This window comes from Sus scrofa, chromosome 14 (assembly GCF_000003025.6).
Source record: "Sus scrofa isolate TJ Tabasco breed Duroc chromosome 14, Sscrofa11.1, whole genome shotgun sequence".
In the NCBI taxonomy this organism is placed as follows: Eukaryota; Metazoa; Chordata; class Mammalia; order Artiodactyla; family Suidae; genus Sus; species Sus scrofa.
In genome coordinates this window covers 17,498,565-17,517,357 of record NC_010456.5, presented here as the reverse complement: position 1 = coordinate 17,517,357, position 18,793 = coordinate 17,498,565, and the positions used below count along the sequence as shown (strand labels likewise).

Below are 18,793 nucleotides of genomic sequence, written 5' to 3'. Positions count from 1 at the left end.
TACTTCTCTCCTTTGCTGGTTCTTCCTCCTCTCCCTGAGCTTTTCCTTTCTACATTCTCCAAGGCTGAGTTGTTAAGATTATTCTCCTTTCATTTATAATTTTTATAAAAACTATAAAAAGTTTTTATTGAAGTATAGTTGATTTACAAGGTTGTGATATTTCTGCTATGCAACACAGTGATTCAGTTATATATGTACACACATCTATTCTTATTCAGATTCTTTTCCCCTATAGATGGTCACAGAATATTGGATAGAGTTCCCTGTGCTATACAGCAGGTCCCTGTTGGCCAATCATTCCATATACCACAGTGTGCATATGCCAGTCCCAAACCATTGAGCACATCCAGTTTATGGCTTCAAATACCATGAATATTCGATGATTCCATTTTCATATTCAGCCCTGACCAGTCTATTAGACCTCAGAATTCTATTTCCAATTGCCTAGATCTCTGCTTGGATCTCTAATGTGCATCTCAAATCTAATATATTCAATTCCCAGAGTTTCTTATGAGATGCAGTTGGATAAGAATCCGATTGCAGCAGCTCAGGTCACTACAGAAGTGCAGGTTTGATCCCTGTCATGGAGCAGTGGGTTAGGTTGAAGTTGCAGCTCAGATTTAATCCCTGGCCCAGGAACTTCTGTAAACCACAGGTATGGCCATAAAAATTCTTTTTAATAAAAAATATATATCCAATGTCCAGAATTCTGTTCTTCCCTTTTCCAAACCAAACTAAGCCAATCCAAACAAACAAACAAACAAAAAAAAACATAGATCAGGAAACTAAATCTCCTTCTTCCATGACTTTGTCTATTTCTGTCAATCTTCAAATGTCCAGTGGTTCAATGCTGAGGTCAAGAAAATGTAATTTCATCTGTAATTTCTCCCTTCCATTTTAAAAATAAATTTTATTTATTTAGTTATTATTGACTTTTATTTTTCCATTATAGTGGGTTTACAGTGTTCTGTCTGTTTTCTGCTATACAGCAAAGTGACCCAGTCACACATATATGTACATTCTTTTTCTCACATTATCCTCCATCATGTTCCATCACAAGCAACAAACATAGTTCCTTGTGCTATACAGCAGGATCTCATTTCTTATCCACTCCAAATGCAATAGTTTGTATCTGTTAACCCTAGACTCCCAGTCCATCCCACTCCCTCCCCTTTCCCCTCAGCTACTACTCATCTGTTCTCCACAGAGCAGTTTTGTTTATTTATTTATTTGGCCATTCCCAGGGCATACAGAAATTCTTGGGCCAGAGATCAAACAAAGCCACAGCAGTAACCAAGCCACAACAGGGACAAAGCCAAGTCCTTAACCACTAGGCCACCCAGGAGCTCCTAGTGCATTTTCAGATTCACATCAAGATTGAGAAGCAAGTACAGAGTTCCTGTGATACTTCTTGCCACCAAATACCCATAGCTTCTCCCACTATCAACATCTTGAACCAGAGCATACCTTTGTTCAATTGATGAACCTACATTGATACATTATTATCACCCAAAGTCTGTAACTTACATTATGATTTAATTGTATGGGTTTGGACAAATGATTGACATGCATCCACTATTATGTTGTCATACATAATTGTTTCACAGCCATAAACATCCTCATGCTCTGCCAACACATCCCTTCCTTCTCAAGAAACTTTTTTTTAATTTTTTTATTACTCAAATGAATTTATCACATCTGTAGTTGTATAATGATCATCACAATCCAATTTCACAGGATTTCCATACCATAACCCAAGCACATCCCCCTACCCCCCAAACTGTCTCCTCCAGAGACCATAAGTTTTCAATGTCTTTGAGTCAACATCTGTTCTGCAAAGAAGTTCAGTCTGTCCTTTTTTCAGATTCCTCATGTCAGTGAAAGCATTTGATGTTGGTGTCTCATTGTATGGCTGACTTCACTTAGCATGATAGTTTCTAGGTCCATCCATGTTGCTAAAAATGCTGGTATTTCATTCATTTTAATGGCTGAGTAATATTCCATTGAGTATATGTACCATACCTTCTTGATCTACTCCTCTATCGATGGACATTTAGGTTGTTTCCATGTCTTGGCTGTTGCAAATAGTGCTGCAATGAACATTGAAATACATGTGTCTTTACGAGTTGTGCTTTTCACTGGGTAGATGCCCAGGAGTGGGACTGCTGGATCAAATTGTAGTTCTATATTTAGTTTTCTGAGGAATCTCCATACTGGTTTCCACAGTGGTTGCACCAATTTACAATGCCACCAACAGTGTAATAGTGTTCCTTTTTCTCACACCTTCAAGAAACTTTGACAATCACTGATCACTTTATAGTCTCCATGGTTTTGCCTTTTCCAGATGTCATAGAATTGAAAAATTACATTATGTAGCCTTTTCAGATTGGCTTCTTTCACTTAGTAAGTACTGTGCATTTGATGTTTCTCATGTCTTCTTGTGACTGGATGGCTTATTCCTTTTCAGCGCTGAATAATAGGGTATTATTTAGAGGTAGCATATTTTGTCCATCCAACTACTGAAGGAATCTTGGTTAAGTCCAAATTTTGGTAATTATGAGTGAAACTAGTAAAAATATACATGTGTTAGTTTTTGTGTATATATAATTTTTTAACTCTTTTGGGGAAATACCAAGGAACATAATGGCTGGAACATAGAGTTAAACCATGTTTCATTTTGTAAGAAACAGTCAAACTGTCTTCCAGTGTGGCTGAACCATTTTGCTTCCCATTGTCAGCGAAGGAATATCTCTCTCTCTTCCCATCCTTGTCAGCATTTGATGTGGCCAGTGTTTGGGATTTCAGCCATTCTAATAATAGGTGTGTAGTTTATCTCACTTTAATTTGTAATCTCCCCAATGACAAAGGATGTGAAGCATCTTTCCATATATTTCTTTGCCATCTGTATCTCTTCTTTGATGAGGTGTCTCTCTTACTATTTTAGGTCCATATTTAAATTCTATCTTTCAGGAATTCTGTCAGCTTCACTTTCAAAATATATCTGAGATATGACCACCACTGTCCGCCTCCACCACTACCTTCCTGGACTAAACTGTGCTCGCTCTCACATGGATCCTTATTACTATAGCTGACTAGCTGACCTCCCTGGACTAAGCTGTGCCCTCTATCAGATGGATCCTTATTACTATAGCTGACTAGCTGACCTTACTGCTTTGTCTTACACCCTTTGGGGCCAATGTGCTACTTTTTAAATAATGGTAAAGTAAGACATTTCTCAGTAGCCTAATATGTACCTTACCTTTGTATAGTCATTAAAATGATTTAAGGACTCAACCCAAATACTACTTGAACTGATTAATAAATTCAGCAAAGTAGCAGGATATAAGATTAACATTCAGACGTCAGTTGCATTTCTGTATACCAGCAATGAAATATTAGAAAAGGAATACAAAAATACGATACCTTTTAAAATTGTACCTCACAAAATCAAATACCTCGGAATACACCTGACCAAGGAGGTAAAGGAACTATATGCTGAGAACTATAAAACTTTAATCAAAGAAATCAAAGAAGATGTAAAGAAATGGAAAGATATTCCATGTTCCTGGATTGGGAAAATCAATATTGTAAAAATGGCCATACTACCCAAAGCAATCTACAGATTCAATGCAATCCCTATCCAATTACCCATGACATTTTTCACAGAACTAGAACAAACAATCCAAACATTTATATGGAACAACAAAAGACCCAGAATCACCAGAGCAATCCTGAGAAACAAAAACCAAGCAGGAGGCATAACTCTCCCAGACTTCAAGAAATACTACAAAGCCATAGTCATCAAAACAGTGTGGTACTGGTATCAAAACAGACAGACAGACCAATGGAACAGAATAGAGAACCCGGAAATAAACCTTGAAACCTATGGTCAATTAATCTTTGACAAGGGAGGCAAGAACGTAAAATGGGAAAAAGAAAGTCTATTCAGCAAGCATTGCTGGGAAACCTGGACAGCTGCATGCAAAGCAATGAAACTAGAACACACCCTCACACCATGCACAAAAAGAAACTCCAAATGGCTGAAAGACTTAAATATACAACAGGACACCATCAAACTCCTAGAAGAAAACATAGGCAAAACACTCTCTGACATCAACCTCATGAATATTTTCTCAGGGCAGTCTCCCAAAGCAATAGAAATTAGAGCAAAAATAAACCCATGGGACCTAATCAAACTGAAAAGCTTTTGCACAGCAAAGGAAACCAAAAAGAAAACAAGAAGACAACTTACAGAATGAAAGAAAATAGTTTCAAATGATGCAACCGACAAGGGCTTAACCTCTAGAATATATAAACAACTTATACAACCCAACAGAAAAAAAAGCCAATCAATCAATGGAAAAATGGGCAAAAGACCTGAATAGACATTTCTCCAAAGAAGATATTACAGATGGCCAACATACACATGAAAAAATGCTCAACATCGCTGATTATAAGAGAAATGCAAATCAAAACTACCATGAGATACCACCTCACTCCAGTCAGAATGGCCATCATTAATAAATCCACAAATAACAAGTGCTGGAGGGGCTGTGGAGAAAAGGGAACCCTCCTGCACTGCTGGTGGGAATGTAAACTGGTACAGCCACTATGGAGAACAGTTTGGAGATACCTTAGAAATCTATACATAGAACTTCCATATGACCCCGCAATCCCACTCTTGGGCATATATCCAGACAAAACTCTACTTAAAAGAGACACATGCACCCACATGTTCATTGCAGCACTATTCACAATAGCCAGGACATGGAAACAACCCAAATGTCCATCGACAGATGATTGGATTCGGAAGAAGTGGTATATATACATAATGGAATACTACTCAGCCATAAAAAAGGATGACATAATGCCATTTGCAGCAACATGGATGGAACTAGAGACTCTCATACTGAGTGAAATGAGCCAGAAAGACAAAGACAAATACCATATGATATGACTTATAACTGGAATCTAATATCCAGCACAAATGAACATCTCCTCAGAAAAGAAAATCATGGACTTGGAGAAGAGACTTGTGGCTGCCCGACGAGGGGAGGGAGGGAGTGGGAGGGATCGGGAGCTTGGGCTTATCAGACACAGCTTAGAATAGATTTACAAGGAGATCCTGCTGAATAGCATTGAGAACTTTGTCTAGATACTCATGTTGCAACAGAAGAAAGGGTGGGGGAAGAACTGTAATTGCAATGTATACATGTAAGGATAACCTGACCCCCTTGCTGTACAGTGGGAAAATTAAAAAAAATGATTTATAGCATTATCTGCTCCCAGTATCTCTCTGCCAGTATCTCCTAACAATCTCCTGTGCATAATCTTCCCTTAATATGTGAAGTAAACCTCTCAGACCATCTGCACTTACTGTTTTCTCTGCCTTTAACCCCCTTTGGTTACTTTCATGGCTTTATCCCTGTCTCTTTCAGGGTTTTTATTAACTGTCACCATCTCAGGGAGGCCTATTTTATTACGTAGCTAAAAACATATAACAATCCTCTCTGTGCAATTCAAATCCCCTTTCCTAACCTCATTTTTCTCCTTTGTACTTATGATTATCAAACATACAGTGTATCAGACATACTGATATTTTTGTTGTCTATCAGATCTTCTAGATGTTAGGCTCATGAAAATATGGATTTTTCAGAATTTTTTATATCTTTAGTAACTAGAAAAAAAATCAATGTTTAGAGCCACCAGCAAAGCAAGAGATAGCCCTATCTTCCTAAACTCCACAAGAAGTGTGCTATGAAGAGGGGTCTTTTCCAGAGTTCCTGCTGTGGTGCAGCAGGTTAGGAATCTGACTACAGTGGCTTAGGTTGATGTGGAGGTACAGGTTTGATCCCCAGGCCGCTGCAGTGAGTTAAGGATCCAGCATTGCTGCAGCCATGGTGTAGTTTGCTGCTGCAGCTTGGATTCAATCCCTGGTTGGGAACTTCCATTTACCATGGGTGTGGCCATAAATAAGAAAAAAGAATGAAGATATAAGAAGAGATCTTTACCAAGATAGCTTTTTTAAAACACCAAGTTGTTTTAGTTTACATTTCCCTTGATTTTGGTCTTGATGAGCATATTTTGTTAGGAGTCAATTATACTAATTTCCTGTGAATCATCAAGTATTCATGTCCTTTAAATTATTATGTTATTAATCTCTTTCTGATTTACATGGGCTTTATATTAAAATTAGGCCCTTGTGTGCTATGAATTAAAATTAGGCCCCTGTGTGCTATGAATTAAACTTGTATCAGTTTGTCATTTGAATTATGTTAATGCATGAAGTTTTATCTTTTTATTTGAATTTATGAATATATTTGATAGTTTGGGGGTTTCGAGTCATATTTAGAAATGACTTCCCATTCTAAGATCTAAAACTTCTTGCAAGTTTTTTTCCAATATTTTATGGTTCCTTTATTAACAATTAAAATTTTGAGAGTTTCCATTCTGACTCACTGGGTTGAGAACCTGATGTAAAGTCGACAAGGTTTGATCCTTGTCCTCACTCAGTGGGTTAAGGATCTGGTTTTGCCACAAGCTGACAATATAGGTTACAGATGTGGCTCAGATTCAATGTTGCTGTGGCTGTGGTATAGTCTAGCAGCTGCAGCTCCAATATGACCCCTAGCCTGGGAATGTACATATCCTGCAGGTGGAGCTATAAAAAATTTAAAAAAAAATTTCCATCCTAATGGTCATATATGGTGTGAGGTTGAGATCCAGCTTTATTTTTGCTTCAAATGGCAATGCAGCTAGGCCAGTATCATTTATTCATCTTTTCTCCACTTATGGTAAATACTAACATACCATAATCCCCATGTACATTGATTAATTTCTGAACTGAATATCATCCTTGAAACACATATTGTTTTCATTAGTATAGCCATAAGATGTTTAAATATTCTGGACAGCTATTATCTACTCATCATTTGTGTCCAAAATTGTCAGGAGTGTTTTAGCTAACACATTTCTCTGATGACACTTAGATTCAGCTTGTTGTATTGTTAACAACCTCAATGTGCTCAATAAGTATATAGATTATTTAAAAGTTTCCTCACTCTCTGGGACCTTTTACAACTTAGCATAAAGGTTGAAAATACTCCATCTCACTCTTCAATACCATGCTCTATTCATGTCACACACCTCAGTAGATGCCTGCCTGCTTACAGAAACTACAACCAGAAAATCCATCCATCCATTCGGCCTGGATATATTTCAAGACTTTTCTGTAAGTTAAGCACTGTGCTGGGTACTTGAGCTATAAATATCAATATGACATGGTCGCTGCCATTAAAAACCGGTAAAATCATTCTTTCAATTGAAAGGGAATAGCAAAGTAACCTACCTATTTTTAATGAGAGAAACAACCAATAAATCTACATAATAGTTTATAATAACCTATATAGGAAAAGGAATGGATATGTGTATATGTATGACTGATTCACTTTTCTGTATACCTGAAACCAGTACAACATTGTGTCAACTAGATTCCATAAAGTTATAAAAAAAAAAAAAGCTGGCTTTGGAAGAGTCAGGTGCCTAGCTGTGTGCCACACATTCTGTGAATGGATGTATGACATTATATTGTAAATCCTCCAAAAACGAATGTCCATTCAATTGCTGTTTCAATATATTGTGAGTATGTAGAATAGATAACATATGACTTTTATTTCTTCATTTGGAAAAATCAAAAAAATTAAACAGATAAAATAAAAAACCCAAAACATCAAAGCAAATATGGAGGCTGTTGCAGAGGAAAATGCCTTTTCAAGTATTGTTTCCTAATGGTGTATGACTGAGGGTATTTTTTTTATAATCATAGAGAGGGCCAACTCCTATTTGAGGTTAAGCCTTTATCTCTGATGTCTTCAGGTTTCTGACTTATTTACTTTTTAAAAATAATACGTTGGTCTTTTTTTATCCTGATTGTAAAGTAGTACTATACTCAAAGTAGAAAACTTTTAAACATTGTGAAAGATGAAGGGGGAATATCACCATATACATATATAAAATCTCTCTAAATCCATATATATTAGTAAACTAAATACGTAACTGATACCAGGCAGTATTTGACTTTCTCTTTCTTATTTCACTTAAGATAATGCCCTCAAGGTCCATCCATGTTGCCACAAATGGAAACGGACTTTCAAAGCTGAGTAACATTCCATTATGTTTTTAAATATATGTGTGTATATGTACCACATTTTCCTTATTCGTACATCCATAGATGGACACTTTGGTTGCATCCATATCTTAACTATTGTGAATAATGCTGCAGTGAACAGGAGATGCAGATAGCCCTTTGAGATCTTGTTTTCATTTCCTCTGGATGTATAACTAGAAATCAGATTGCTAGATCATATAGTAGTTCTGTTTTTTGAGGACCTCCATACTGTTTTCCTTAGGGGCCACACCAATTTACATCTCACCAACAGTGCCCAGGGGTTCCCTTTGCTCCGCATCCGCACCAGTGCTTGTTATCTCTTGTCTTTTAGATGATGGCCATTCTAACAGATGTGAGGAGATATCTCATTGTGATTTTGATTTCCGTGTCCCTGATGTTTAGTGATATTGAACACCTTTTCATGTACCTATTGGCCATTTGCATGTCTTCTTCTAAAAAATGTCTATTCAGTTTTTCCGTCATGTTTTTAACATATATTTTGGCTAGTAACCCCTTATCATATACATGATTTATAAGTATTTCTCCCATTCTGTAGACTTTTTCATTTTCTTGATGGTTTCCTTTGGTGTGAAGATGCTTTTTTAGTTCAAAGTATTCCCACTTGTTTTTGCTTTTGTTGGCTTTGCTTTTGGTGTGGAAAAAAAAAAAAAAAAAACAGTCTTTCCCAAGACTGATGTCAAGGACCTTACCCCCTCTGTTTTATTCTAGAAGTTGTTCAGTTTCAGGTCTTTAATTTATTTGAAGTAGATAGTTCACTTTAACAGCTGCATGGAAAAGAGACTTTATAGAGAGACAAAGCCAATCAGAAGGCTGGTTGTATTGAGGCAAGAAACAGAGGCAACCTCTGAATTAAGAAGTGGTCGTGGAAATGGTGAGGGAGAGAGAGACATGGGAGAATGATTTTATGTAAATTGAAGTCTAAGATTAGCACACTTTATCGGAGTGCTTGAATGCAACTTGTGAAATGCTAGATGATTGACTGTTTAGGTTTATGACTTCTCAGATCAGACCATCTCATACTCCTTTAGTAATCTGACTCCACAGTCTCTGAGAAGGCAAACTGGCGAAAACGCCATATGTCAGCCTGCAGGTTGGCAACAGTATAAGAAGGGCTGTGGTTCTTGTTGTACTTCACAATTCCCTCTTTCCCAACTTGCCACCAGTAATCATGTACGGTAAGACCATGGCCATGACCCTGGAACACTGTCTAGAAACATGAAGAAGTGCAAATGACTTTTTGTAAGTGGATTGTTTTGGAGCTGGAAAGCCTGTTTGGAAGCTGAGAAATCTATTTTCCACCATGAGGTGGAATGATACTTTAGCTGTAATATTCTTTGAAAAGTTGCTGTGCCATGGTATGAACCACAAGTCCTAGAAGACAAACCATTATAGAAAAATTTTGTTGAAAAGATAGGAGAAAGTAGCAATATGCTCAGCCATTTTTCTTTTTTTCTTCTTTTTTTTTTTGCAGGCAGTTTCTTCTTTTTGATTAGGAAAAGAATTATAAATATGTGTGATATGTGAATACCTTCCACATATTTCAATAAATACAAGTAAACTAGCACAAGAGAAAATATTTTTGCAAAGCATAACACATTATACAAACCAGAGGAGATGTGGAAATATCACCCAAAATGTCAGCCATTTTTCCATATAGTTTTTCAGCCAGCTAAAGAAATTAGGCAAGGAAAACATTTCACCCCAATCCTAATTCTGTCACATCAGCAAATTGAATCTTTAATAGCATTCATGGACTTAAATTCTGAACATATTTATTAGGAGAATCTTAGGAGGAAAATGAGCTAAGGGCACCAACAATTCATCTTACTAAACTTCACACTTGGTATCACGCCAGGATTCTCTTGATGTCCTGGAAGCTGATCTCAAGATATATGTGGCTGAAAACTGAAGCAGGCCTGTAACTCCACTATTAGCTCCCAACTGAAGGAAAAGCCAGCAAGCCAATTCAGTCAAAATATCACCCAAATGGGCAGTATGCAGACTAAAGAAGCCCCAGCCTGTAACCAGGGCACAGTTCCCTCGTAGAAATGTCTGTCCCTCATGAGAAATTAGAAGCCAGGACCTCCTGTTCATTGGTTCCTCTTCATTGAAGTAGCAACATCCATGACAGAGTTCATTTTAATTGGCTCATTTATGCCTAAAGCTAACCCATTACAAGAAGGTTTTTATTTCTAAAGAGGGTAAATGATACATCTTGCCTGGTGACCTTGAGTTTAGCAAACCTAGAATTAAAAAAAAAAGAACAAATAGAAGATAACAAATTTTTATCATGTCGTTTATTCAAAATAGTACATTCTAACCCTAAACACATTCAACCATCTCACATTTCACACTTGCCAGAGAAGGTAAGTAAAAAGTAAAATATTCTTTTAAGAAACCATCCATAGACAGGCACAGATAAACACACACACACACACACACACACACACACACACACACACACACACACACACTAGAATAAGCCGTATTTGTAAGGAAAAGATCAATAAATAGATAAAACTTAAAAGCTGATGTGTTTCATTCTTCTGAGGGTCTTCTATCTATCTGGAAAGGGGATCTTATGAAATAAATACTTTTACTTTCCTAAAATGCCAGTGGTTGAGAGATTTCCTTAGATGTTCCTGCTTTCTTCTCCCCTGCTTTTATAAAATGATCAGTTTGTCAGGAGCTTTTTATTATTTATCTAGCTTTTTATTCTTTCTCTAGTGAATTGTAAATTATTTGAAAGTGTGTCTGTTTTTTCTCTTCCTCCTTTGTTATACATACAGAGACGGTGAATACTTTTTGTCACTAAAGATATAAAAACATATATTAGAAAAAGAGATGAAGAAGGCTAAATTCATGCTTAGCATTGTTATTTTAATGTGTTTATTAAATCAGCAGAAGCTTATTGAGTGCCTGTTAACATGTGAAGTGAACTCAACATTTGGATATAAAATGAAATAGGACATTATCTTCACCCTCAAGTTTAATGTCAAAGACATTAATTTAAAACTGTAGTACAGAATGATACCCTCTATCTCAATAAAAAACAAAACAGCAGAAATAAAGGTATATTAAAATTTTAAATTCCTACCTACCAGGAGTGTATCCATACTGAGTTATGTTTGACATGTACAGTCTCATTTGATTCTAAAACTATCCCAAAGACATAGGCGTAATTGTCTCAATTTTGTACAAAGTTAACAAACACAAAAGGTACCATGATGAAGGTCACCCGGTTTCAAGGTGAAAGAGTCGGGAGTTGAGTTCTGCTCTGTCTCCAAAACCAAGGTTCTAAATAATCATCTATGCCTTACCTGAACAATCTACAAAGATACTTTGAGAAGCTCCGAAGGTCAGAGAAGGGGCATTTTCAACTGACTGGAGGTCAAGAAATGCATTCTAGAAGAGGGCATCTTAGTTGACCCATTTGTGAAGGACTTGCAGGAATCAGCTGGGTGAAATAGAATGGCCACCTGGGAGTGTCTTGCAGGCAGATTTTGTAGCATATGTGAACACTTAGTCATGAGCATTCACACCAAACCCCAGCAGGTGCTGTGGCTTAATAGATGATTCATGTGACAGAGGGGCTTGTGGGAGGTAAAGCTAGAAGTGTTTAATGAGTGTTGCGAACCAGATAACATTCTCATGAAAACGCTGGAGTGTCACTATAGCAGAAGTGAAGAGGGTTTAGGACCGTGCAGTGTCTTGTGTTTTGCAATGCAGAACAGGACATATGGTCGTCCAGCAGGAAGTACAAACACCCAGCCTGGGGAGATGTCCTTTCTCTTCCTGAAGATGCCTGTTATTTTGCACCTATGGATGGTCTCTTGTGAAGGGCAGGGTTTTTCTCTAACTGGCTCCTGGGTGATGGCCCTCCTGCTGTGGTTTTATTCAGCCCTTGTGTCTGCAGGATTCACATGTTGGATTCACACATCCCACCCTTACTGGGCACACTCAATGGGTCGTTCCCTAGACTTGGTCCTGGAAACACAAAGATGACCTAGTCTTAAAATTGAAGGATCCTAGAGTTTGGAAGAAGAGAAAGAATGGTGAATAGATCTGGCCAACACAATGCTATGTGTGCTGTAAATAGCAGTATGAAAAGAAACTGCCATGACTGATTTCAATATACACACAGGTTTCAAATCAGGATGCTTCATTATGTGTAAGTTAATAAACATTACATCCATGTGGAAGTTAATTCAAAGATCTCCCACTTACACAGTTAGCTTTACAAACTGGACTAAACTACGTGCTTCCAGTTCAACCAAGTTTTGAATGGACTGGAATCTTCCAAACTTCTTTTGGGCACATCTTTTGTCTCTAAACTGACCGGTGTAGCATGTTCCCATGTTTAAACAGTAGGTTCAAAACAAACAATGATAGCAGTGTGCAATTTCTCTTAGTTCTGAGTTATCTTATTTTCTGCTATAGTTTTAGTTAAGGTTATTCAGATACGAAAATATTTATAATCAGTCTTGAACAAGGTACAGTAAAGTACAAACATTTAAAATTTCTCTCTGAAGATGGGTACCTAGAAACTGTGTTCAAGAGAAAAAGTAAAGATATATATGTTTTTTTTCAATAAAAGAAAAAATTCTGCTTTAAAAAAAAATCACCACAGAAGTTAAATTCGTAGTTCAAAGGGCAGAAACAGGTTTTTCAGATGAGGCCACATTTGAGACACTATTTCACAGGAATGTTCTTTCTGCCCTGACGGCAGGCAGTGTCCGCTCTTTGGCCTCCATAGAATGATTGCTTCAAGTATCCATCTCCTACCCACATCCTGCCCTAAAAGGCTGACCTGAATCAGGTGTCACTTTTTTGGGCTGTGTGGCTTTGCAGTTTTAAAGGTGATATATGTATGTATTTATACATCTCATTCACCTTCTAAGCAGCCACTGTATTTGGCAATGGTTGTAGGTCCAAATTTCATGTCTCCTCTTAGTTAGAAAATGGGTAAAAGGCTGTATCTCCCTGCATGTACCTGGCTTTACAGTAGCAGGGGGGGAAGCCCATTTATTATGATAAATATCTTTTAAAAGCATAATATAAATGTAAATGATAGTTTTATGAAGTAAATGGAGATACTAATGCATTTATGGCTGGTGTCAAGAGTTCAGTGAAAATGGTCCTATACATCGTGCTGTCTTGAGTACAGAAAGTCGTATTACAAGTCGTTTTATAGATTTTTTTTTCCTGATAAAGACCAGAGAGAGTATATATGGCTTAATGTGGGTCAGGGCCCACACTTCATGTAAATTGCACATAACTATTTTATTACTGGGGCTAGGGGTGAATAAATATTTCAGGATTTTTAGAAAGGAGTGCATTTCATTTATCTTCAAGACAGGTTTAGATGTAGGAATGGGTTGTCTTCCAAAAGTTCAAATTGCAAGTTAGTGATTTTGCAAGTAGAGCATATGAACTGAGAATGATGCTATTATAAACGATGATATTTTTAAAAAGCAGTGTCCAATGTCAGGTTTTAAAAGTGGGGTTGATGTTTTTTCTAAAACATGGATGATAGAATGATTTACTCTAACCACTGCCCTATTTATTACTCATGGGTCTAGTCATCCATGTGGCTGTTCTCACCCAGAGGCAATGAGCAGAGCCAGTGCTACTGGTTTTTCAGTTTGGAAAGAGCTCCCTCATCCAGTACCTTCAAAGGAAGGCTCTGGGCATTCTGGGCAATGCTGCAAGTGGCAAAGTTCACAAGATTCGTTTGTGATACCCAGCAGCTCAGATCTTTTTTTTTTATTAAAAGTATAGTTGACTTACTGTGTTCTTTTAATTTCTGTTTTACAGAAAAATGACCCAGTTATACATATATGTACATTCCCTTTTTTCATACTATCTTCCATCATGTTCTAACCCAAGACATTGGACATAGATCCCTGTGCTGTACAGAAGGACCTCATTGCTTATCCATACCAGCCCCAAACTCCCTATCCTTCCCACTCCTTTCCCCTTCACCCCTGGCAACTACAATTCTGCTTTCCATATCTATGATCTATTTCTCTTTTGTAGATAGGATCATCTGTGCCATATTTTAGATTCTACGTATAATTAATATCATATCAAAAAAGATACATGCACCCCTGTGTTCATCGCAGCACTATTCACAATAGCCAAGACATAGAAACAACCTAAATGTCCATCAAGAGATGAATGGATTAGAAAATGTAGTATATATACACAATGGAATACCACTCAGCCATAAAAAGGGCAAAATAATGCCATTTGCAGCAACATGGATGCAACTAGAGATTCTCCTACTAAGTGAGGTAAGTTAGAGAAAGAAGCCTAGATCCTAAACACATTTCTGTGGCTAGTTCATGAGAAAATAAATATTGCTTCTTGGCAGTTTGGAGTTTTATGTCCATCTTCTTGAGCATTTCTTAGATTTTCTGCAGAAAGTCATCCAGCTGAGACTTCATTAGGCAGTAATCCAGCCTTCAGTGTCTTCTTCCTGGCATCTTTCATCAGTTTACACCAAATTCACTGTTTTACCACATGAGAGATTACTCACATTTCTAAACTAGACTGATTTCCATTCTTAACATGAGAACAAGACAAAAGTTTCAGGAATTTAAGATCCATGGATTCTACTGTCCCCTATGTTTTCTACCAGGGAATACTAGGAAAAGTTCAAGTATTACTGATGTTCCCTTTTAGCCTTCTCTCAGTAAAGGATTATTTTGAAAGTCTGGGAAATATAAGAGCCATCCAATAATTCATTTAGTCATGGGTTTGTCTAAAACTCAGTATGGGTGGGGAGGGCACACCTGGGAAATGCTTAAAAGCGGGGTTTTTCCTAACTCTTAGTATTACCTTACCTGGGCAGGAATGGTTAGAGATGATGTCATCTAGTCATTATCCTATTGGCTTATCAATGCCAGGAAGTCTCATCTGACTTACCTAATAAATTCGCTTTCCCTCTTTTGTTTTTACAGTTTATTTACAGTGTTGTATGAGTATCAGATATACAGCAGTGATTTAGCTTTATATAAATACACACACGTATATGAACACACACAGACATACACACGTATATGTGTGTATACATATATGTGTGTATATATATATATTCTTTTTCAGATTCTTTTCCATTATAGTTTATTACAAGATATTGACTATTGTTACCTGTGCTATGCAGTAAGATCTGGTTGCTTATTTTATAAGCCATAGTGTGTGTCTGTTAATCACAAACTCCCAACGTATCCTTTCCCCACTTTGGTAACCATAATTTTGTTTTCTCTGTGTGTCTATTTCTGTTTTGTAAATAAGTTCATTTGTATATTTTTTAAGAGTCCACATATAAATGATATAATGTGATATGTGTCTTTATCTGTCTGGCTTACTTCACTTAGTAGGATAATCTCCAAGTCCATCTATGTTGCTGCAATTGGTATTATTTCATCTTTTTTATAAATGATTAATATTCCATTTATGTGTGTGGACATGTGTGCACACACGCACATCCACACACACACCACATCTTTATCTAATCCTCCCTTGATGGACACTTAGGTTGTTCCCATTTCTTGGCTATTGTAAATAGTGCTGCTATGAATATTGGGGTGCATGTATCTTTTCAAATTAGAGTTTTCTCCAGATGCTTGTCTAGGAGGGGGATTGCTGGATCGTATGATAACTTTATTTTTAACTTTTTAAGGAACCGCTGTGCTGTTCTCCATAGTGGTTGAACCAATTTATTTTACTAAAGCAATTCCTCTCACTGAGAAGATAATATCATATTTGCTCTTCTTTCTTTAAATCTCTTTCTTGCCTACTTAATACTCCACCCATCAACTTGCTTTTTTCTTAGAACGAACAAATAGTTATAGGAGGACCACGTCATCTTTCCCTGTTAGTACCCCACCCTGAGCGTACCGGTGTCCAACCACAGGTCCTTCTATCTCACAGCAATGGAAGAGAGCGCCCCTCCATCCCTTCACTTGTGCTCAGAATGCTACTCTCTTTTCCTTTTGGAAGAAGGTCCCTTCAACATCACTGTTCTGCAGCCAGTATCTCCTCCTTTCCACCAGTCATTCCGTCTGTATCCTAAACATGTCTTAAAACCAACTAATTTAAAAATATGTCAGTGCTACTACAAATACCACTATATGGAAGGCATACAGCTCACTTTCACAGCAAAATTTCCTTCATAAAGTCATCAGTACAAGCTACTTAGACATCATCACCTGCTGCCAACCCTCTCCAAGCAAGTTCCCATTCTCACCAACCCACTGAAACACCTCCTTCAAGGTTACCTATGACTTATATTTAGCCAAAGTCAATGGCTTATTTTACATTCTTGTTGTATGTGAACTTCAACACTGATTGACATGGTTAGGTGCCACTAAATGTCATAAACACTTTCTTCTTTAGGCTCTGAAAAACTCCAATCTCTCAGTTTTCCATCTGTCTCACTAGCTGTTCTTTTTTAGTCTCCTTTCCTTGATTTCATCCTCCCAGACCTCTAAATGTTGCCATGAGCAAGGATCTTTCCCTCTGTTCTTTTTCTTTTTGATGTAAGCTTCCTTATTGGGTAACCTCATCGTTACTCATGGCTTTACATAATATGCATACATGGATAACTCTTAGACTAATGTCTTCAAGCTGGAATGCTCTCCCACATCCCAGGTCCATGTTTCCAACAGCCTACATCCCCACGTGGATGACCAAGCCTAACATGTGTCGCTTTGAGTCTACTCCTTCTGCTCTCAGTCTTCCTCAGTGTATTAGATGGAACCACCTCCCATCCAATTGCTGAGATCACGTAGTTGGGAGTGATCATTGATCTCATTCTTTCCCATCCACCTGTGTGATCCATCAGTAAGCCCCATCATTTCTCAGTATCTCCACTAAGAGGATCCTTGCACGAGTCACTTCCATATTTCTCTGAGTAATTTTAAGACCATGACCATTTAACTCCTTTCCTCTGTTTCAGGCCTCTTGCATTTCGGTTCCAATTTCAGGAGGCAAGTGATGTGTATAATCATACATCAGGTCATGTTACCCCTGCTTATAACTTCAGTGGCTTCCTGTTGTAATCAGATTAAAGTGCAAATGCCTGGCTGTTGCCTTGAATTCCTTGCCTCCCTCTCACTCCATCACTGGGAACAAGCGCCTGCCATGTTGGTCCCCGTTTTGTCTTTTAGACAAACCAAGTTCATTCTTGACTCCAAGTTAAAAACTTTTCAGCCATTTTTCCTGGAACATTCTTCCCTGAGATATTGTGTGGCTGCCTCCATTTTATGATTCAAATCCCAATTCAAATATCATCTTCTCCCAGAGGCTTTTCTTAACTAAAATAGACTCCCGTCATTATCTTCCATCTTAGTCATTTTTATCTTTAATATAGCTCTTATTAGTACCTGAAATTACATTCTATGTTTATTTATGTGCTTATCATCTGTCTTTCCCTGTGATAATGTATGTTTTGCTGTCAGGGACTCTGTTTCCCACAGCATTCCCAGTGCCCAGACTCTGCTTGGCACAGAAGAAGCACCCAGTGAAGGTTTGTCGCAGATTGTAGAGTCAGATCATTCTTCCCTATTGACAACATTAAATCAGCAAACAAGAGTAATTTCTACAAAGATTTCTCATGGTGATTTAACCAGCTTGCATATTCCATTTTATGTACTCCTTCGATACTGTCTTCTGGGAAATAGACACAAAGATTTTCCTCTGATATAATAGACACAATTTGCTCATTACATTTGTTTCTTAGATTTTGAATGTTCCTAGGAGATGTGGTGAAGAATCTAAGAGTTTCCCAGAGCAGTTACTAATTCAAAACAAATGTTCATATGTAAAATTATTTATAATAGTCCCTGGCTCTTATAGCAGAACACAAAGACCTATTTACTCTTTACAGGCAAGACCCTTAGCTCTCTGATTGGTCAGAAAGTGTTACAAAGTATGGGTCCTGGACAGAGAGTCTGGGGACAGATGAGAAGTGGCCAGAACTGACTCCAGGTGCAAGACAGTGAGGGGAAGAGCCTGGGGGTCTGATTTCTTTAGCTTGTGAGTTACAGGGTGGGTTTGGTCTGGTGTGGCACTGTGTCAGGGGTGGTAGTAAAAGGGAGAACAGCCTGTCATCATATTGCTTGTGTCATAAATCATGGTGTATATGTGTCTTATGATGTATGTCATTTAAAGTTATAAACCTTGAAAGACAAGTCATCAACAGTCAGGTTAAAAACATAAAAGTCTAGGAGTTCCCTTTGTGTTTCAGCAGGTTAAGAACCTGACTAGTATCCATGAGGATGCAGATTTGATCCCTGGTCTTGCTCAGAGGATTAAGGATCTGGCATGGATGGCTGTGGCTGTGGTACAGGTTGCGGATCTGGCTCAGATCTGGCATTGCTATAGCTGCGGCGTAGGCCAGAAGCTGCAGCTCTGATTCGGTCCCTAGCCTGGGAACTTGCATATGCCACAGGTGGAGCACTTAAAAACATGTCTGTGTGTGTGTGTGTATGCATGTATATGTATATATGTATTTTTATAAGCCTAGGACTCAGAGTGCTCCAGAATGAAATCTGCAAATGTGTCCCATTATTTAGTACTTTTGCTGATAGGACCATC

General features: G+C 37.7%; 1 protein-coding gene and 1 long non-coding RNA gene across 7 annotated transcripts in view; one reads left to right on the top strand and one right to left on the bottom strand.

Annotated features, from left to right (window-relative positions):
• GALNTL6 (polypeptide N-acetylgalactosaminyltransferase-like 6) overlaps window positions 1-18,793 on the top strand; it is a 1,214,871-nt gene that overhangs the window by 630,367 nt on the left and 565,711 nt on the right. The gene's annotated exons all lie outside the window — the stretch shown is intronic.
• Window positions 10,260-18,793, bottom strand: part of LOC110256615 — a 227,038-nt gene continuing 218,504 nt past the window's right edge. The window contains exon 3 of the long non-coding RNA XR_002338374.1: window positions 10,260-10,431. This is a non-coding gene — a long non-coding RNA (uncharacterized LOC110256615). The remainder of the gene's footprint in view (window positions 10,432-18,793) is intronic.